Source organism: Carcharodon carcharias, chromosome 4, assembly GCF_017639515.1.
Source record: "Carcharodon carcharias isolate sCarCar2 chromosome 4, sCarCar2.pri, whole genome shotgun sequence".
Lineage (NCBI taxonomy): Eukaryota > Metazoa > Chordata > Chondrichthyes > Lamniformes > Lamnidae > Carcharodon > Carcharodon carcharias.
In genome coordinates, this window is record NC_054470.1 from 37,131,080 (window position 1) to 37,148,676 (window position 17,597).

At 42.8% G+C, this 17,597-nt stretch overlaps 1 non-coding gene across 1 annotated transcript; it reads left to right on the forward strand.

Moving 5' to 3' along the window:
- Positions 1-16,923: 16,923 nt before the first annotated feature.
- Positions 16,924-17,082, forward strand: LOC121277555. The gene has a single exon (XR_005942918.1). It is a non-coding gene; the product is annotated as a U1 spliceosomal RNA (small nuclear RNA).
- Positions 17,083-17,597: the final 515 nt, after the last annotated feature.

Genomic DNA, 17,597 nt, shown 5'->3' on the forward strand with positions numbered 1-17,597 from the left:
GGAGGCGCCACAAATATCCCAACCCTCAATGATGACTCGTACTGTCCAAATTCTACTCATATGGTAACAGAACACAGGAGTGTAACAATGAAACTGCTGTGAGCTGGATCAGGTCTCTGTGTCTGGTGCATGCATTTAACTTTTTTTCCAGAGGTAGATCAAATTAGCAATCGATAAACCGAAATTTGATTCGAATAATAAGCTGCTTCATTCCAAATTAAAGCACAGAATGGCAAGTACGATCAAGAACTACTGAGTTCGATTGGTGCTTCTGGTTCCAAAAAATAGACTGTTTTCCATGGCGTGTGTGATACATTAGAGTGTAAAGTACTTATTTCTTACGGAGACAATTGACACCAAATTGCCTATCATTTGGTTGATTTTAGGGTATGTTAAAGTACAATAAAATGTAGAAACTGTTCTGTTGACCTCTTTTGCTCCCTGATTTTGCAACATGCTTCTCCAGCTAACAAAGCAGACAATTTGCTTCATGGCCAGTACCATTTCCATTCTTAGTTGACCATAATCCAGTGGGATATCTTGCTTGATTTTTCGCCCCTTAGATTGTAGGTTCTTGCTTCCATTTGTAGCCCTTTGCACAGAATGGCTGAGATTTGAGAACTCAGTGGAGCTCAAACTGGCATTCCTCTGCTTTGTGCTGTTGTTGTGTTGTGTTCTGGTGCACCATGTCTTAGTATCACCATTGTAATAAACTTAGAATGTTGGGCTGGTTTCTTGTAAGAAACAGTAACCTTTATTTTCAGACCCCTGGTGAGGCTACATGCTTGTTCCAAGATCAAGGCTAAAAAGCTCCACCCCTAAGATTCCCCGCACTTAGGGCTGATTTGTCTGTACAATCACATGATTCCCATAACAGTAAGAAATGGTTTAACTAACACTTACTTCAACCATGCATTGGAAGAAAAAATCTATATATTGCATCCATGCTTTTTCTTTTTCAATCAGCATGAAGAAGCATCTGTGGGCCAGCATCATGCTTGTGTTCTTGCCTCCTTAAGATAATGTACTCTGCTGCTTTGCTCCTTATAAGTTTGCATCTACTGATGATATTCACCCAGTGATGGCAGTGATGGAATTTGCAATTTGCCTTCACAATTATCAGTGTTAACAACCTGATGAATTGTCATTAGTACTTTTTTTTTATTCATTCACGGGATGTGGGCTTCACTGGCTGGGCCAGTATTTATTGCGCATCCATAGTTGCCCTTGAGAAGGTGGTGGGGAGCTGCCTTCTTGAACCACTGCAGTCCATGTGGTGTAGGTACACCCACAGTGCTGTTAGGGAGGGAGTTCCAGGATTTTGACCCAGCGACAATGAAGGAACGCCGATATAGTTCTGAGTCAGGATGGTGAGTGGCTTGGTGGGCAACTTGCAGGTGGTATTTCTGATAAAACCTTGCTGAGAACATTTTGTATCATTTTAGCTTTTCGTCCCCTTTCCCTTGCCTCTCATTTACAGAAGTTTGAATGTCCCCATAGGCGTAAAATGCATTGTCATTGTTTACGGTCAGTGTCATGAAGTCTTAACATTGTAAAAGTCATTTTGCTATTGCTAAGCTGCATTGACTTTGTATGATCAATAAATAATGTAATCTATGTTTACATTTTTGAAAACAAAAAGAAATCACTTTAATCATGAAAATATGTTTGACAATTATGGGTGTATTTGGACTTTGATTTGGCTGCAACTGTTTATTCCATGACATTAGTGCTTTTAATTGCACATTGTTTAGCTTGTCCAAAGGCTCAGCATAGTGAATATAAACAGTTAAACAAGAAAAGAAAGGTCTAAGGAAAAGTACTGTGGTGCAAAACAAGTCCAATTACAACGATATCTTAGAATTGAAATGTTACAAGAACACAGACCTGATCTTTTAAAAAAAAGCATCACCCATATGTTATGAAAATTTCATTTCCCTTCATTTGTTGTTGTATTGAAAGCAAATGTAACATACAAATATTAGCATTCCAGGACTTATGCTTTGTGGATAAGCTCATTCTTTTAAAGGCTGCTCCAAGCACAAAAACTTTTGCATGTATTTTTTTATACGTTACACTTAAGGATGTAGAATTTACAGAATGAGTACAAGGGCTGATTCTCTGCACATTCCTAGGAGGAATGGTGTTGGAAGATTGTGTGAGGCAGGGAAATTGGGGGTCTTAGGTGTCTGGTTTTTCTATCCATTTATTGAACTTTTCAAACCTGTGGTCTCCGTGAATGCTGCTTCATGTTGCATGTGATTGGAGAAAGAAGAAACTAAGGGAGAAATCTCAGAGTATGAGCTCGTACTATTCAAATAAACACACAAAAGCTGATTCTCCGTTCAGACACTCCCAAAACAAAGTAGAAGAAGGAAGATGGGAATGTACTAACGACAGTGGTGTTTAGAAAATGAGCCTGTCATGATAGGCTAGTTGGTATGCAGTGTGTAAAATATGTGGTGAGAATTACTGTAATATGTGAATATAGGGACGAGGTGGTGAAATGAATTGTGGTATAGTGATTGTAGGAGAGTGAAAGGAAATTAAGTATGGGAATATTGTGAGTAGTGAGGCTGGGTGTGGTGGAAGTGTGAACTGAGTGTAAATGTGCAATACTCTTGACAAATTTGGTAAGGTTGTTGAACATCTTTCAGCATTGTCCTGGGAGCTAATCTTGCATTAACCTTCTCGACAATTTCTTGCCATTGGCAGTGAAGGGGTTGTCTGGAGAGCTTTCTGCCTCCTGGAAGTAGCTAACAGGATTCCCCTCTGCTGTCCACTGCCTACACCAGGGCCTCCAAAGAATCAGACAAGCTGGGAGCTATATCTGCACCTCTTACAGCCATTTTTCACTTTATAAATATTCTCTGCTCTCAGCAGCAAGAGTGCATTTCCCCTTTAAGAGGTGCTGACTGCTTTCAAGCAGCATCAGAGATGCACGGTTTCCAGGCTCGCTGAACAGTCGTTCAAGTAATCAACAATGAGGGTAGTGCTGACTGCACATAGAAATTTCAATGAGGTCCAAGCATGAATTTACTGTAGTTCCTTGGACCAAGTGAACATGTAAGCCTAATTTTTTTTGGGAGGGGCACAGTTGAATTTCTAGTCCAGTTTCTAAAAAGACATAAATTTATTCTTATAAACTTCAGGTATGAATTTATAACAGTTGGGAATCATGCATTTCACACCATTATAGTTCAGGATCAAGGCATTAGCTAAGGGCTTTCCCACTGAATGATGACACAAATCTCTGCTCATGTTCCATGGTCTCATCTGTATACCCAACTACCAAGACAAATGCTGGCAAATATATAACTATCATTAAGTTTTGGAACTAAATTGTGATTTCTGTGTCTATCATTACCAGATCATGGGTAATGTTAGCCATTGTCTTGTATCTGTTGGAGTTTAGAAGAGTAAGAGGCGACAGGGTGGATGTGGGTCTTGACAGGGTGGATATGGAGAGGATGTTTCCTCTTGTGGAAGAATCTAGAACTAGGGGTAACTGCTTAAAAATAAGGGGTCACCCATTTAAAACAGAGATGAGGCGAAATTTTTTCTCTCAGAGGGTTGTGAGTCTTTGGAACTCTCTTCCTGAAAAGGCAGTGGAAGCAGAGCCTTTGAATGTTTTAAGGCAGAGGTCAATAGATTATTGGTAAGCAAGGGGCTGTTAGGTTATCAGGGGTAGGTGGGATGTAGATTTCAAGTTACTATCAGATCGGCTATGATCTTATTAAATGGCAGAGCAGGCTTGAGGGGCTGAATGGCCTACTCCTGCTCCTTGTTTGTATATCTCATTTACAGATCTTGTTGATGCACTTAACCAGATGGAGAAGAGCGTATGTTAGTGCTGCTCCTACTTTCCTTCAGCTTCAAATCTGTGCTATCACTCCTTTTCAATTCCACCTTGTGGGTGCCAAGACTCCTTGAACTTGTGCTACTCCTTTGCAACTCCATGCATGCCAAGCAGCAAAAGCAGCATGCAATAGACAGAGCTAAACGAATTCTGCAACCAAAGGATCAGATCTAAGCTCTGCAGTCCTGCCACATCCAGCGGTGAATGGTGGTGGACAGTTAAACAACTCACTGGAGGAGGAGGCTCCACAAATATCCCCATCCTCAATGAAGGGGGAGCCCAGCACATCAGTGCAAAAGAGAAGACTGATTTGTTATAATCTTTAGCCAGAAGTGCCGAGTGGATGATCCATCTTGGCCTCCTCCTGAGGTCCCCAGCATCTTTAATGATGGTCTTCAGCCAATTCGATTCACTCCACATGAAATCAAGAAATGGCTAAAGGCACTGTATACTACAAGGGCTTTGGCCCTGACAATATTCTGGCAATTGTACTGAAGACTTGTGTTCCAGAACTAGACGCACCTCTAGCTAAGCTGTTCCAGTACAGTTAGAACACTGACATCTACTTGGTAATGTCGAAAATGCTGTGTCCACAAAAAGCAGGGCAAATTTAACCCATCAGTCTACTCTCAATCATCAGTAAAATGATGAAAAGTGATGTCGACAGTGCTATCAAGTGACATTTATTCATCAATAACCTGCTCACTGACGTCAGTTTGGGCTGCAACAGCTCCTGACCTCATTACAGCCTTGGATCAAACATGAACAAAAGAACTGAACTCCCAAGGTGAGATGAGAGTGGCAGCACTTGACATCAAGGCCAAGTGTGGCAAAACTAAACCCATGGGAATCCGGGAAGGGAGGAGGGGGGAAGACTCTCCACTGGTTGGAGTCATACCTAGCAAAAGGGAAGATGGTTGTGGTTGTTGAAGGTCAATCATCTCAGTCCCTGGACATCGCTGCAGGAGTTCCTCAGGGTAGTGTCCTAGGCCCAACCATCTTCAGCTGCTTCATCAATGACTTTCCCTCCATCATAAGGTCAGAAATGAGGATGTTTGCTGCTGATTGCACAATTTTCAGCAACATTCACAACTCCTCAGATACTGAAGCAGTCTCTATCCATATGCAGCAAGACCTGGACAATATCCAGGCTTGGACTGACAAGTGGCAAGTAACATTTGCACCACACTAGTGCCAGGCAATGGCCATCTCCAACAAGAGAGACTCTAACCATCTCCCCTTGACATTACCATTGCTGAAGCCCCAACCATCAATACCCTGGGGGATACCTTTGGCCAGAAACTGGGTTGAACTAGCCACATAAATACTGTGGCTACAAGAGCAGGTAAGAGGCTGGGAATTCTGTGGAGAGTAACTCACTTCTTGACTCCCCAAAGCCTGACCACTAGCTACACAGCACTGTCAGCAGTGTGATGGAATACTCTCCAATTGTCTGGACGTGCACAGCACCAACAACACCCAAACATGACATCATCCAGAACAAAGCAGTCCACTTGAATGACACCCCATCCACCACTTTCAATATTCACTCCCTCCACCATTGACGCACAGTTGCAGCAGTGTGTACCACCTACAAGATGCACTACAGAGACTCACTAAGGCTTCTTCAACAGTGCCTTACCACCTAGAAGGACAAGGGCAGCAGATGCATGGGAACACCATCACCTGAAAGTTCCCCTCCAAGTCACGCACCATCCTGATTTGGAATATATTGCTGTTCCTTCACTGTCGCTGGGTCATAATCCTGGAACTCCCTAACAGCCCTGTGAGTTTACCTACACCACATGGACAGCAACAGTTGAAGAAGATGCTCACCACCACCTTCTCGAGGGCAGTAAATGCTGGCTGAGCCAGTGACACCCACATCCCATGAACGACTAAAACAAATACTTCACTTAACTCCCCGAATAACAAAACTTCGAGCAGCGTCTGTAATATGAACACGGGGTTGAAACTACCCCACACAGCCTTCACTTTCACTTTTGCATCACTGGAAAAAGAGAACTACTGAAATAGGAAAAGTCTGCCAAGATATACTTTGCTGCCTGGGGGTGGAGTTATCAATAAATTCCTTCCTGCAGGAACTGCCTATGGAATTCCTTCATCACTATGAATACCATTCTACTTAAATTCAATTAGGTTTGTCAACGTTCTAGATTTCCAACCATTAAAGCAAAGATACAATGACTCTTTCTGGCCATTGAGAGGTTAATGATCATTGACTTGTCTGATACTGCTTGCATGTTCTAAGATCTAACCTTCCAGACTATATTTCTGTGTGATTGGGACAATCCAGTTTTTACACTGATTATACATTACTGATCAGTCCTATGAGCAGACCTCATATTCCCCATGAAATTCGATGTGACCTTATCTACCAGTATCTAGTTAGTGAAATCTAGAGATTACAGGACCACAGGAACAGGAGTAGGCCATTTAGTCTCTCAAACTTGTCCTGCCATTCAAATAAGTCATGGCTGATCTGCAATCTAATTCCATATAGCTGCCTTTGCTACATATCCCTCAACAATTTTGGTTTAAAATAATCTACCAATCACAGACTTAAAATTAACAATTTATCTAATACCAAGTGCTGTTTGTGGAAGAGAGCTCCAAACTTCTGCCACTCTTTGCATGTGGAAGGGTTTCCTAATTTCACTCCTGAAAGACCTAGCTCTAATTTTTAGACTATGCCCCTTTGTCCTAAGTGAAATAGTTTCTCTTAACCTACATATATGTTGCTCTAATATCATGAAAACTTTGATCAAATCACCCAGTGAGCTTCTAAATTCTAGGTAATCTGAAAGTTCCTGGAAGTTACAGGCTGTGTAAAAGTCAATCTCTTTAAGTTGCATTTTGTGTGCGGCCACACAACAAAATTTAAAAGTGCCGCAAACTCCAAAAAAAAAATTAGAGGACACATTGACTATAATCCTAGTTTGTGTAATTCCCCCCTCAACACTTAACCATTGGAGTCCAGGTATCATTTGGTTAAATCTCCGTTGCACTTCCTCAAGGCATATCCTTCCTCTGGTGTAGTGCCCAGAATTTTACTCAGTGTGATGTAACTACAACTGCAATGCTGTTTGCTACAGCTATGCCCATTCACTTAACCTGTTAAGATGCTTTGGAATTTTATGCTTCCATCTACACTGCTTACTATGCCGCCATCCTTGTGTCATTGGCGAGCTTGAATACAGTAATTCCTCATTTTATGTAAATTCATTTTAAAGTCATTTTTGTTTTCGGTCCGTTTTCCCTGATTTAAGTCTTAGAGTCATTTCATGACAATGCCTTCCTCGCAGTGAAATTGGATGTTTTAAAATGTCTTGAGACTGCTAAGTGATACCTAATTTGAATTTATACTGGATTTCTTTTATATTTAGTGATTTATTTTATTTTGCAAGTTATTTCAGCTAGGAATGCACATTGCTGTACTTGTATGGTGCAATATTTCAACTTGTACATTGTTCGTTTCCAAGTGAGAAATGTCTGAAGGAACTTAATTCCAGCTTTAATATTGATTCCCATGGGAACCCATGATTCATGTAAAGTTGTTTATTTAAAGTTGCAATTTCCAGGAATGCAACCAGAACATAAAACAAGGACTGGATGATGTGGCTTTTTATCCCATCATCTAAGACATTAATAAACAGGATGAGTAGTTGGGGTCCCAACACAATTCCTTTCAAAACACCACTAGTGACCATTTCTACTCTCCGTCTCCTGCCAGTTACCTAGTTTCCTAAGCATGTCAATAATTTACTTCAATGTGTATGGTTAGTGGCTCAGTAAGTAGTTCCCCTGCCTCTGAATCAGAAGCTCTGGGTTCAATTACCACTCTAGGACTTGTTGACCACGGATGGTGTGTTCATGACACAGTTCAGCAGGTTGTAGTCAGCCTGCTAAACCTTCTAATACTTTCCCACCAACATTTGCTTCACTGTTATGGGCTTCAACATTAGTTAACTGTCTCTTGTGAGGGATATTATTAAATGCCTCTGGCAATGGAGGTCCACATAAATAACATCCATAGGCATTCCCTATCCATTAATCTAGTCGACTCTTCAAAAATTCAGTCAAGTTCATCAGGTATAACCTAACCTTTATACTCTGATCAGATGAAAATTCTCAAAGTGTTTAGTCCTTCTATCCTTATTTATAGACTCTAGTAATTTTATGACCATGGAAATTAAACTAACTGATCTATAATTCTGTTTTCCCTCTGTCACATTTCTTAAATAATGGGGGGGGGGGAAGTATTGCTCAGCCCCATCGGAAGGAAAGTTGGTGCCACTCTGACCAATGCTCAACAAGGCCGCCCCACAGGAGTAAAGCATTGTCGGCGGCATGAATGAGGTGAGAGTGGGACTTCCATCCCTCACTGGGGGAAAATCCTACCTTTGAGAGCTGCCGGCTCATCTGATAGGCTAGGAGCTCTAGTAACCCCAGCAATGCCAGAACTCAGTAGTGGGTGCTGGTGGGGCTGCAAGTAGGCCCTGGGATCCCAAAGTGAGGTAAGTTGGGGGTATTGGATGGGGAGGAATCAGGAACCCTAGGGTTGGAGGGGGGTGGGAATGAGGGATTGGATTTTGGTGGCTATGTGGGGTGATGCCCCCAATTGGTACAAGCTAACCGCACCCCCCCCTCCTCCCCCCCCCCCCCCACCCCCAAAAGACCTATCCCCCTTCATTCCTGACTTTTAAGCAGTTTGCTTAAAGAAATGGCCTATTTGCTCTGCCTGCCCATGCCAACTGTTTTATGTTGTGGGCAGTGTAATATTGGAGTCAATTGGCTTGGTAACAGTTCGTTTAAAAGTGGTGGGGGGGGGGCTGCTGATTTGGCACCCACCCAGTATTATGGGGACTGGGTTACAGATGAGCAGGGAAGGCGATGGGTGGGCTAGCCACCTGTCATGTTTTAAGTGCCCCCCCGCTGGAAATGCAGCCAGTGGGGTCCATAAAGTCCAAGTCTTAATATCTGTTTTGTTATCCTTTGCTCTCCCATTTGCCAGAACTTGTGCTATTTTTACATTTTCATATATTTTTTCTTTTAGTTTTAGGTTGTCTCCTACCTCTTTAGTCATGCATGGATTTTTGTTGGCAAGTGGAGCTCCTGCTCCTTTTGATATAAACTGGTTCCGTTTTACATTAAAGTTTTTTTTGAACACCTTCCAATGATCTTCTGCCATTCTAACCATTAACAGATTTACCCAGTTTGTAGTGGACAGTCTGTCTCATCCCATTGAAATCAGTCTTACTTAAATCTGGAACATCAGTTGCTCTTTTGTGTTTTCCTCTTTTGAACATTATCTTGAACTTGATCATATTGGGATCATTATTAGATAAATGTTCACACACCTTTAGGCTGTTACCTCAATCTGGTTCATTGCTCATCACTAAATCGAATATACCTATCCCATTGTTAGTTCTGGGATACATTAGGCTGAACTTTCCTGGACTTGCAAAGTTAGTTTAGAAAGCAGGACCAGGAGCAAAATGAAAAAAAAATAGCTCATCAGGTCACTTCCCTGATGTGTTCCCGCCTTGAGTGCTCTTGCGGGCACTGGCTACTCACCCAGCAGTGGTGGGTAGCCAATTGGGATAATTAAGTGTCCATTTGGGGGCAAATTGGTGAAGCTGCTTGGATCTTCCTGACATCAGATGTTCTGCCTATTGAGACTGCAGCTTGGCAAATGCATGGAGATGGCTACTGGTGGTAGTCTGGTGGCTACTGATGCCTCCTATGACTTCCCCATCCACGGAATTGGAGAGCCACAGCCACAAGCAATCCTGTGGAGGGAATGCCCCTCTGCAATGGTGGCACAACATCTGTGGGCATTTGTTATTTTTAACTTTTCTGCAGTGCCCAGAGAGTGCCTCCACCTTCAAGCCCCCTCGAGCTCCCCTACTTGCATGAGCAGCGCCAAATGCCCCAGATTGGGCTGCCAACTGGCCTGAGCTGTATATCTTCTGATTGGGCCTCCTGCTGTCCTTAATTGAATGGCAAATGCAGACATGGCCACTTCCCCCTGACAAAACACACCAGCTCAGTGTCCCCATATTGTCACGATGTCTCACATCCACTGAAAAATTCAGCTCATTGTTTCGGAAAACGATCCTGAACACATTCAGGAAATTCAATACTTTTTTGCCTTGTGCTAGTCTGCTGATCCCAATCCACATGAAAGTTTAAAAACAATCCTATTAAAGCCATGCTGAGTTTGCTACATGTTTGTATAATCTCTACATTTTACCGCTTCACAGCTGACACCAGGAAGCTTATCCAGAACTCACTAACATCTTAATTCCTTTTTTCTATTTCTTAATTATATCCATGAAGTCTTCACTGACTGCTTACTTCTCACTGTATCCTCTCTTAGCATTGAAGTGAATACACACTCAATCAGGTTACTCACTCCCTCTACCATTTTCCCTATCTCCCCTGTAGACCTTACTGGCTGGTATATTTAGTACCCAATCCTCTCAATTCTTGCAGCCATGTCTCAGCAATGGCTACCATGTCATACCCTACACATTAAATTTGCAATGGTAATCATTCAGTTTGTTCCCTACACTCCCTGTGTTTGTAAAAAGAACACCATTTTAGGCCATGCACCCTAACTTATCCTTCTTTGCTAATGTTTTACTCACATGTTTTCTTAGTTATCTTTTCTGATTTAATTACTTTACATCTTTAACCTGTTACCTGTCGTGCCTAAAGTACCATTTTTGACTGTTGCTCTACTCTTTTCCCTTTTGTTTATTTTCAAACTACTGTCTTTTTCCATCTGAGAACATTCCCAATAACCTCCCCAACCATTTACTAGCTTAAAGTCCTTGTGACCATCTTACTTATAATTTCCATTATGACCGTGGTCCCAGTCCAGTTCAAGTGCAGCTCATCCTAATGATACAGTTTCTTCTTGTTCCAGTACTGGTGCCAGTGTCCCATGAAATGGAACCCCTCTTTCCCACATCACTTCCTTAACCACGTGTTCACTTCCCTGAACTGTTTAAACTTACATTAATTAGCACATGGCTTGGATAATAACTCAAGAGATTATAATCCTTGAGATCATGTTCTTCAATTTAGCTCCTAGTTCCTGGTGCTCTCCAAATAAGACCTCTAGCCTACTCTTTCCCATTGGGACCAACAACAACCAGAATGACTGAATCCTCCCCCTTCCGCTCTAGTATGCTTCAACCCAGTTTGAGCCCTCACCCTGGCACCACTTGGCCACATATTATGTGAGACTCTGATTCCTGTTTATAAAGAATAGTGTCTATCCACTTAAATATTGAATCTCCTACAAGTACACTTTTGCTTCCCTTCCTCTCTACCCCTTTGGACAGTTTCCTGCTCCACGGTGCTATGGTTAATATTCTAGAGAAGAAAAAATTCTTAACTGTTTAGAATGGCTCAAACCAAAGCCTGAAGGAGGAGGGGGAAGATAAGTGTTAGGAAAAGATCAAGTGAAAAGAGATCCAATGTTGAAACATAGGTCTGCAGACAACGAATTACACAAACCAGTACCCGCCCCCCACTCAGCTGGTTCAGTGGGGGTGGTTCTCAGTTAGGTGGTATGAGGAGGCCTTGTTTGATGCTTCAGGACAGCATACTTGGAAAGAGATGGAAGCAGGTTTCTTTGCAGCTGCAGTCATTCAAGATCTGTTCGTTATTGATCACCTAATTTGCTTTCCTTTATGCAGTACTACTTAAGCAAGAATATTCTGAAATTTAGGAGATTCTGAAGAACCATCCAGCATCATAGGGTGGTCAGGCATTCTAATATTTTTGTGCTATCAGGGCTGCTATCAGAGCCTTTCTTGGGAATTGGAGCTGCTACATATACTAGTCCTTTGACAAAGCAAGGGAGGTGCACTTTTGTTTATGGATGGAAGCGGGAGAGTATCAGCCAGTGGGCACAGATCATGTCTGGTGCAGCCTGGCTCATCTGGTGTAGCTCCAATAATGCTCTTTTTCCTCAGCTAAAAAACTCAAATGATGAAATTCCCACTGGGAAACCCATTTCTAGCACCAATGGAGTTGTAGGGGAAATAAGTAGCAGAAAGTTGCCACAAAGGCTCATGAAAACCCCAGAAGGCAGCTCACCCTCACCATCTCAATTAGGGATGGGCGATCAACGCTGGCCTAGGCAGTGACGCCCACGTCCCATAAATGAATTAGAAAAAATTTGCAGAAATGGCTATAAAACATTTCATCGAATGTTTTTACAATGGCCTTAAATTAATCTTTTATATTCAACAATCTTCTATAAACTCTTTGTATGTGCATATGAATTACACTGAGCATCTGCAAGCATGAATGTCAGAAAATACTGTGTAGAATGAAATAACGCCACTCTAATTTTATTGTAATAAAGTCCTATTTATACCTTTTCTCCATTGGCTGGAATTTCATCAGAGTGGAGGGGGCCCCAATGACAAGCCTGTACACTGGTGATCTACCCTGCCTCAATAGTTTCTGGATCCTCGGCCACATTTGTCCAGCAATTAATTACTTTCTGACAGATTTCTGTGTATTTAAAAGAGTGGAGTCTGTCTTCACCCCCACTCACCCCTTCCTCCGCCAAGAGATGCTGGTCAATTGGAGGGTCAGCCGTTCTCCACTCTCAGCAATGCTACCAGGAATGGTGATCACTGCTGGAACTTGCACCAGCAGAAAGGATGCCCTGGGAGCATGCTGCCCTCCCAGTCGATGAGTGGAGTCTGGGGTAAAAAGCCAGTGGCGACAGGAATGGGTCCTTAATTGGCCACTTAAGTGGCTCAATTGGCCTTTGGGCAGGAGGAAAGGCCTCCACATTTTCAGCTACTGGTAAAATTTCATAGTGGTGGGAAGGTACCTGGCACCCCTGCCTCCCAGCCTGTCCCTAAAGAGCTGACAACATTCAGTCCCTTGTGTGCAATAATTAAAGGGATATATCAGCAAGGGATATATCCCACCTACCCCTTCAGCTGCCATAGATTTCTTCATTTTGAGTGAATTTAGCCTATAGTTCATGGAATCAAAGAATTTTGCTGCACAAAAGCAGGATATTTGGCTTCTCATGCCTGTTTGAGCTCTCATTCTGGCACTGATTCCAATCCCATGCATTTTTTCCCATATGCTTCTAACTTTTCAGGGCTATGGGGAAAGAGCAGGGGAGTGGATCAATCGGTTATCTTTTTCAATGAGCCAGTATAAGCACAATGGTTCGAATGACTTCCTTCAAAATTTAATTAAAAATAAATTTACCCACTTCCATTTTAAAATTGATCCAGTCTTGTAGTTACTGCCAAGTATCAGTTCTATATTTCCCCTCAAATCCAATTTGGCATCACACATTCCTCTTCAGCAGGGAGTACAAGATTACCTAGTCAGCACGCCACTTCTCAAAACAACGATTGCAAGATAATTACAGGTGAGAATGGCCTTTCAGCACAAAATATTCAGTCACACAGAGCAATTCTCACATCTGCCAAAACAGCATTCTTGTTTTTTTTTAAAGTGATTCCAAGGTTTTTGCCATGGGATTATCCCATCTAGAAATTTACTTCACATATTGATCATACTTTGGGGTAGATTTTGACTTTATGTAATAGCGTAAAACGGGTGATAGCAAATCGACAGTGCGCTTTACAGGTGGGATTTTCCAGCCCCGCCCACCACCTGATCATCTGGGCCAGCAAATCCCAGCCCACATCTCACCCAATGAACAGGCAGCTGATTTGCTAGCGCTCGTTTTACGCTTCTGTACAAAATCAAAATCTTCGCTTTTGTGTGAAGGATAATTTCCTGATGCCAGCCCTTGAATCACCCCTTCTGAATTTGAAACAAGGTCCTCTTTTCCTGCTCCCAGCGTTTATTTTTAATTTATTTCCAAAAATGTTCTTATATCATCACTTCTCAGACAACTCCTTTCCAGATGGAAAAGTCCAAGTTTCTCCAGACTTTCCTCAGAACTCAGTACTTCTGAGGAAGGGTCATCAACCGGAAAGGTTGGGCGGAATTTTCTGGGCCTGCCTGAAAGGTGGGAGGGGGAACTTAATTGTGCGGGAGACCAAAATTCAGATTCCCAATGGTGGGTTAAACTTTTGATATTAAGATAGAAGAATGTTTCAGGAGGGTTGACCTTCCCGATGCTGATGCTCAGGAAGCTCTTTTGCATTTATTAGCATGTCATGCACACTCATTATAACCCCAGCCCACTAGGATTACGTTCATGGTCGCAATATTGTTAGTAATGAGCAAGGAAAACATGCCTTCAGAAACCCAACCTTATGTAAGTGGGGTGCATCAGGTGAGAAGACTTCTTCTTGCATCTTGGAGTGAGTAGCCACTACCTTACCCTCTTTCAGGAGCATACCTCTATGGCAGGCTATGATTAAATTTGGGTGTCAGTTGTCCAAGATGGCGGACGGTGACCAAGGGAGGGTGGGGTCTACTGGGCAAGAGGCAAGGAAGCTAAGGGAGGCAGGGTTGGTTGGGAAGGCGGAACTCGGCACGGGTAAAGGTACAATTATCAGCAGGGCAGGGGGGAGGGTGTCGGGGTCAGGGAGCGAGGCTGCGAGGGCGTAGGGATGTGGAAGGGAGGCTTGGGCCTTGCTTGTTGGGTGTGGGGATCCTGTATTTGGCTGGGAGAGAGATGGATCTAAAGGGTGGGGTCGGTGCTGTTGATCGTGGGGTCCTGGGGGTTGAACTGAAGGTACTGGGCAGCAGACGCAACAGTCACAGTGAGGGGCGGCGGGGGGTAGTGGGATGTGGTAGGGTAGCAGGTCCAAGGTAATGGTCAGGTAGCGGGTGGTCTCACGAAGCGAAGTGGGTAACAGAAACAGCCAAAACAGATGGCTCGGATAACCGGGAGTCGGTGGGGGGGGGGGGGGGGGGGGGGGGGGGGGGATGTCAGGGTAGGCATGGGAATGGTAATGGGTGTAGGCTCAGAGGGGAGTGAAGGCACATAGAGAGTGATGGTTATAGGTTGGGGACTTCAATTACCCTAATATCAACTGGGATACGAACAGTGTGAGGGCACAGAGGGCACAAAATTAAACTACATTCAAGGTAACTCTTTTAGCCAGCATTTAGCAAGCCCAATGAGAGGGAGCGCAATTCTAGATTTAATTTTAGGAAATGAAGCTGGGAATATGGATGAAGTAGCTATGGGGGACCATTTTGGAGATAGTGACCATAATATAGTTAGACTTAACTTTATGAAGCTGAGAGGTGATCTGGCAAAAGTAAACTGGATATAGCTACTTGAAGACAAACTGTGACAGACCATTGGGAGGTATTCAAAAGCAAGGTTCTATGGGCACAGTGTAGACATGTCCCCACAAAGAAAAAGGGTGGTACTGCCAAATTTTGAGCCCTGGTTATCTAGAAGCATACAGGATAAGATAAAGCAGACAAAAAGCTTATGACTGTCACAAAAAATTAATACGTTAGACAGCCTAGAGGAGAACAGAAAATACAGGGGTGAAGTCAAAAAGGAAATCGGGAAAGCAAAGAGGATATGAAAAAATATTGACAGGTAGAATCAAGGAAAACTCAAGGATGCTTTATCATTACATTAAGAGCAAGAAGATAACTAAGGCAAAGGTTGGGCCTATCAGAGATGTACAATGTAACTTATGCATTGACATAGAAGATGTAGGCAGGATTCTCCATGAGTACTTTGCCTCTGTCTTGATCAAGGAGAGGCATATGCAGACATTCTAGTTGAAGAGGAGGAGTGTGAAATTTCAGATACAATAAGCATAATGACAGAGGAAATACTGGAGGGACTGACACCCTTGAAGGTGGATAAATCACCAGGGCTGAGTGGGCTATGTGCCAGGCTGTTAAAGGAAGCCAGGGAGAAAATAGCGGATGATCTGAGGATCATTTTTCAATCTTCTTTTGATACAGGCGAGGTACCAGAGGATTGGAGGTCTACGAAGATTGTACCATTGTTTAGAAAGGGTGCAAGGGGGAGGTCAAGTAGGCCTATCAATCTGGCTTCGGTGGTGGGCAAATTATTAGAATCAATTCTGAGAGCCAGGATAAACTGTCACTTAGAAAGGCATGGGTTAATCAGGGATAGTCAGCATGGTTTTGTTAAGGGAAAGTCGTGCCTTACTAACTTAATATAATTTTTTGAGGAAGTAACGAGGAGGATTGATGAGGGTAGTGCAGTGGATGTGGTCTATATGGATTTTAGTAAGGTATTTGATAAGGCCCCACATAGCAGACTGGTCATAAAAGTAAAAGCCCATGGGATACAGGGAAATGTGGCGAATTGGATCCAAAATTGGCTCAGTGACAGGAAATAGAGGGTAATGACCGACGGATGATTTTGCGAATGGAAAGCAGTTTCTAGTGGCATTCCACAGGGCTTAGTGTTTTGGTCCATTGCTGTTTGTGGTATATATTAATGATTTGGAATTAAATGTAGAAGGCATGGGTGGCTAGTTTTTTTCAGTCCACACAGACACAATGGGCTGAATGGCTTTTTGTGCTGTAGCTTTTCTGTGGCTGAAGGATAATGGGGGGAGGTTCAAGGATGATAGATGGGAGAGGAATGGTTATATTAGCCGGGTCAAGGGTGATGGGGGATATTCGGTGGGTGACAGGGGGAGAGTGGAAGCTAGCGGATCTATTTTTGAAAGTGACTCACACTATTTCTTGAAGCTGGTACTGAAAACGCAGTAGTTCCAAAAGTGTAATTCCTCAAAGTGGGAGGAGGGTGTTTTCAGGCATTATGACGCTGCAATTGGTAAAGGCTGAGTTGTTTAAATCCCAGAGGGAAACTTGAACAACTGTCATAACCTATATTTTCAATTGGTATGTTTGAGATGCAGCTCCGAATTCAGGAATAAGGCCATCAAGCCTCAAAAGGGTTTTTATGTAAAACTAAATTAAACATTTATCAATTTAACAACAAGTTAAACACATACACATGTCTACAAATTACTACCATCATGTCAGGCTTACGGAGTTTATATCAGGAGAAAGTTAATTGTGTGGGGATGCTTGCGACATGATTAACTTCTAAAGCAATTATACTTACCTGTCAGGGGAGAGACAATGATCATGAAGGTTGTGCTCCCAGAATGTGCTCCCATTGCATTCTGGGTGTGCTGAAGCCTACAATGCCCCCAAATGTGGGATCCTTGACTGCAGAATTTGTTGTAGTGGGAGACTGCATTTGCATTTTCCCCTGAAAAAAAACTCTTAACCAAATCCCCAAATTAATCATTCCCAGGTAAACCTTCACCAAGGCAACAATAATCCAGGCAAAGCACATTTGACCTTACGAATTCAAAATGAGGTTCCTTGCAATTTGGTTCCTTTGCAGACACAGTTGCAGGGCTTACAGGCTGGTTAGTCTCCTTACCTAGGGAAGGACTGACCTCGCATAAAGGGATTGCAACCAAGGTTCACCAGGCTTATTCCAGGGACTGGGAGATTATCCCATGAGATGAAATTACTGCAGCTCCCAATCTTGCTGGGATCTCGATGTTATGAAATGCCTCTGCCTCACACACACAAACTCCTTTCTGTTTATACCTAGCTTCCCCTTTGAATATAAATTTTCCATTGTATCCTAGGCTTTTTCTAATTTTACCTCTCTTAACAATAATCCTTGCATTTGACCAATTTTATTAGTAATATAAACACATTGCTTGGCGTCACCCAGTTAGGCGCAAGATTTCACCCATTCTTTTGAATGGTT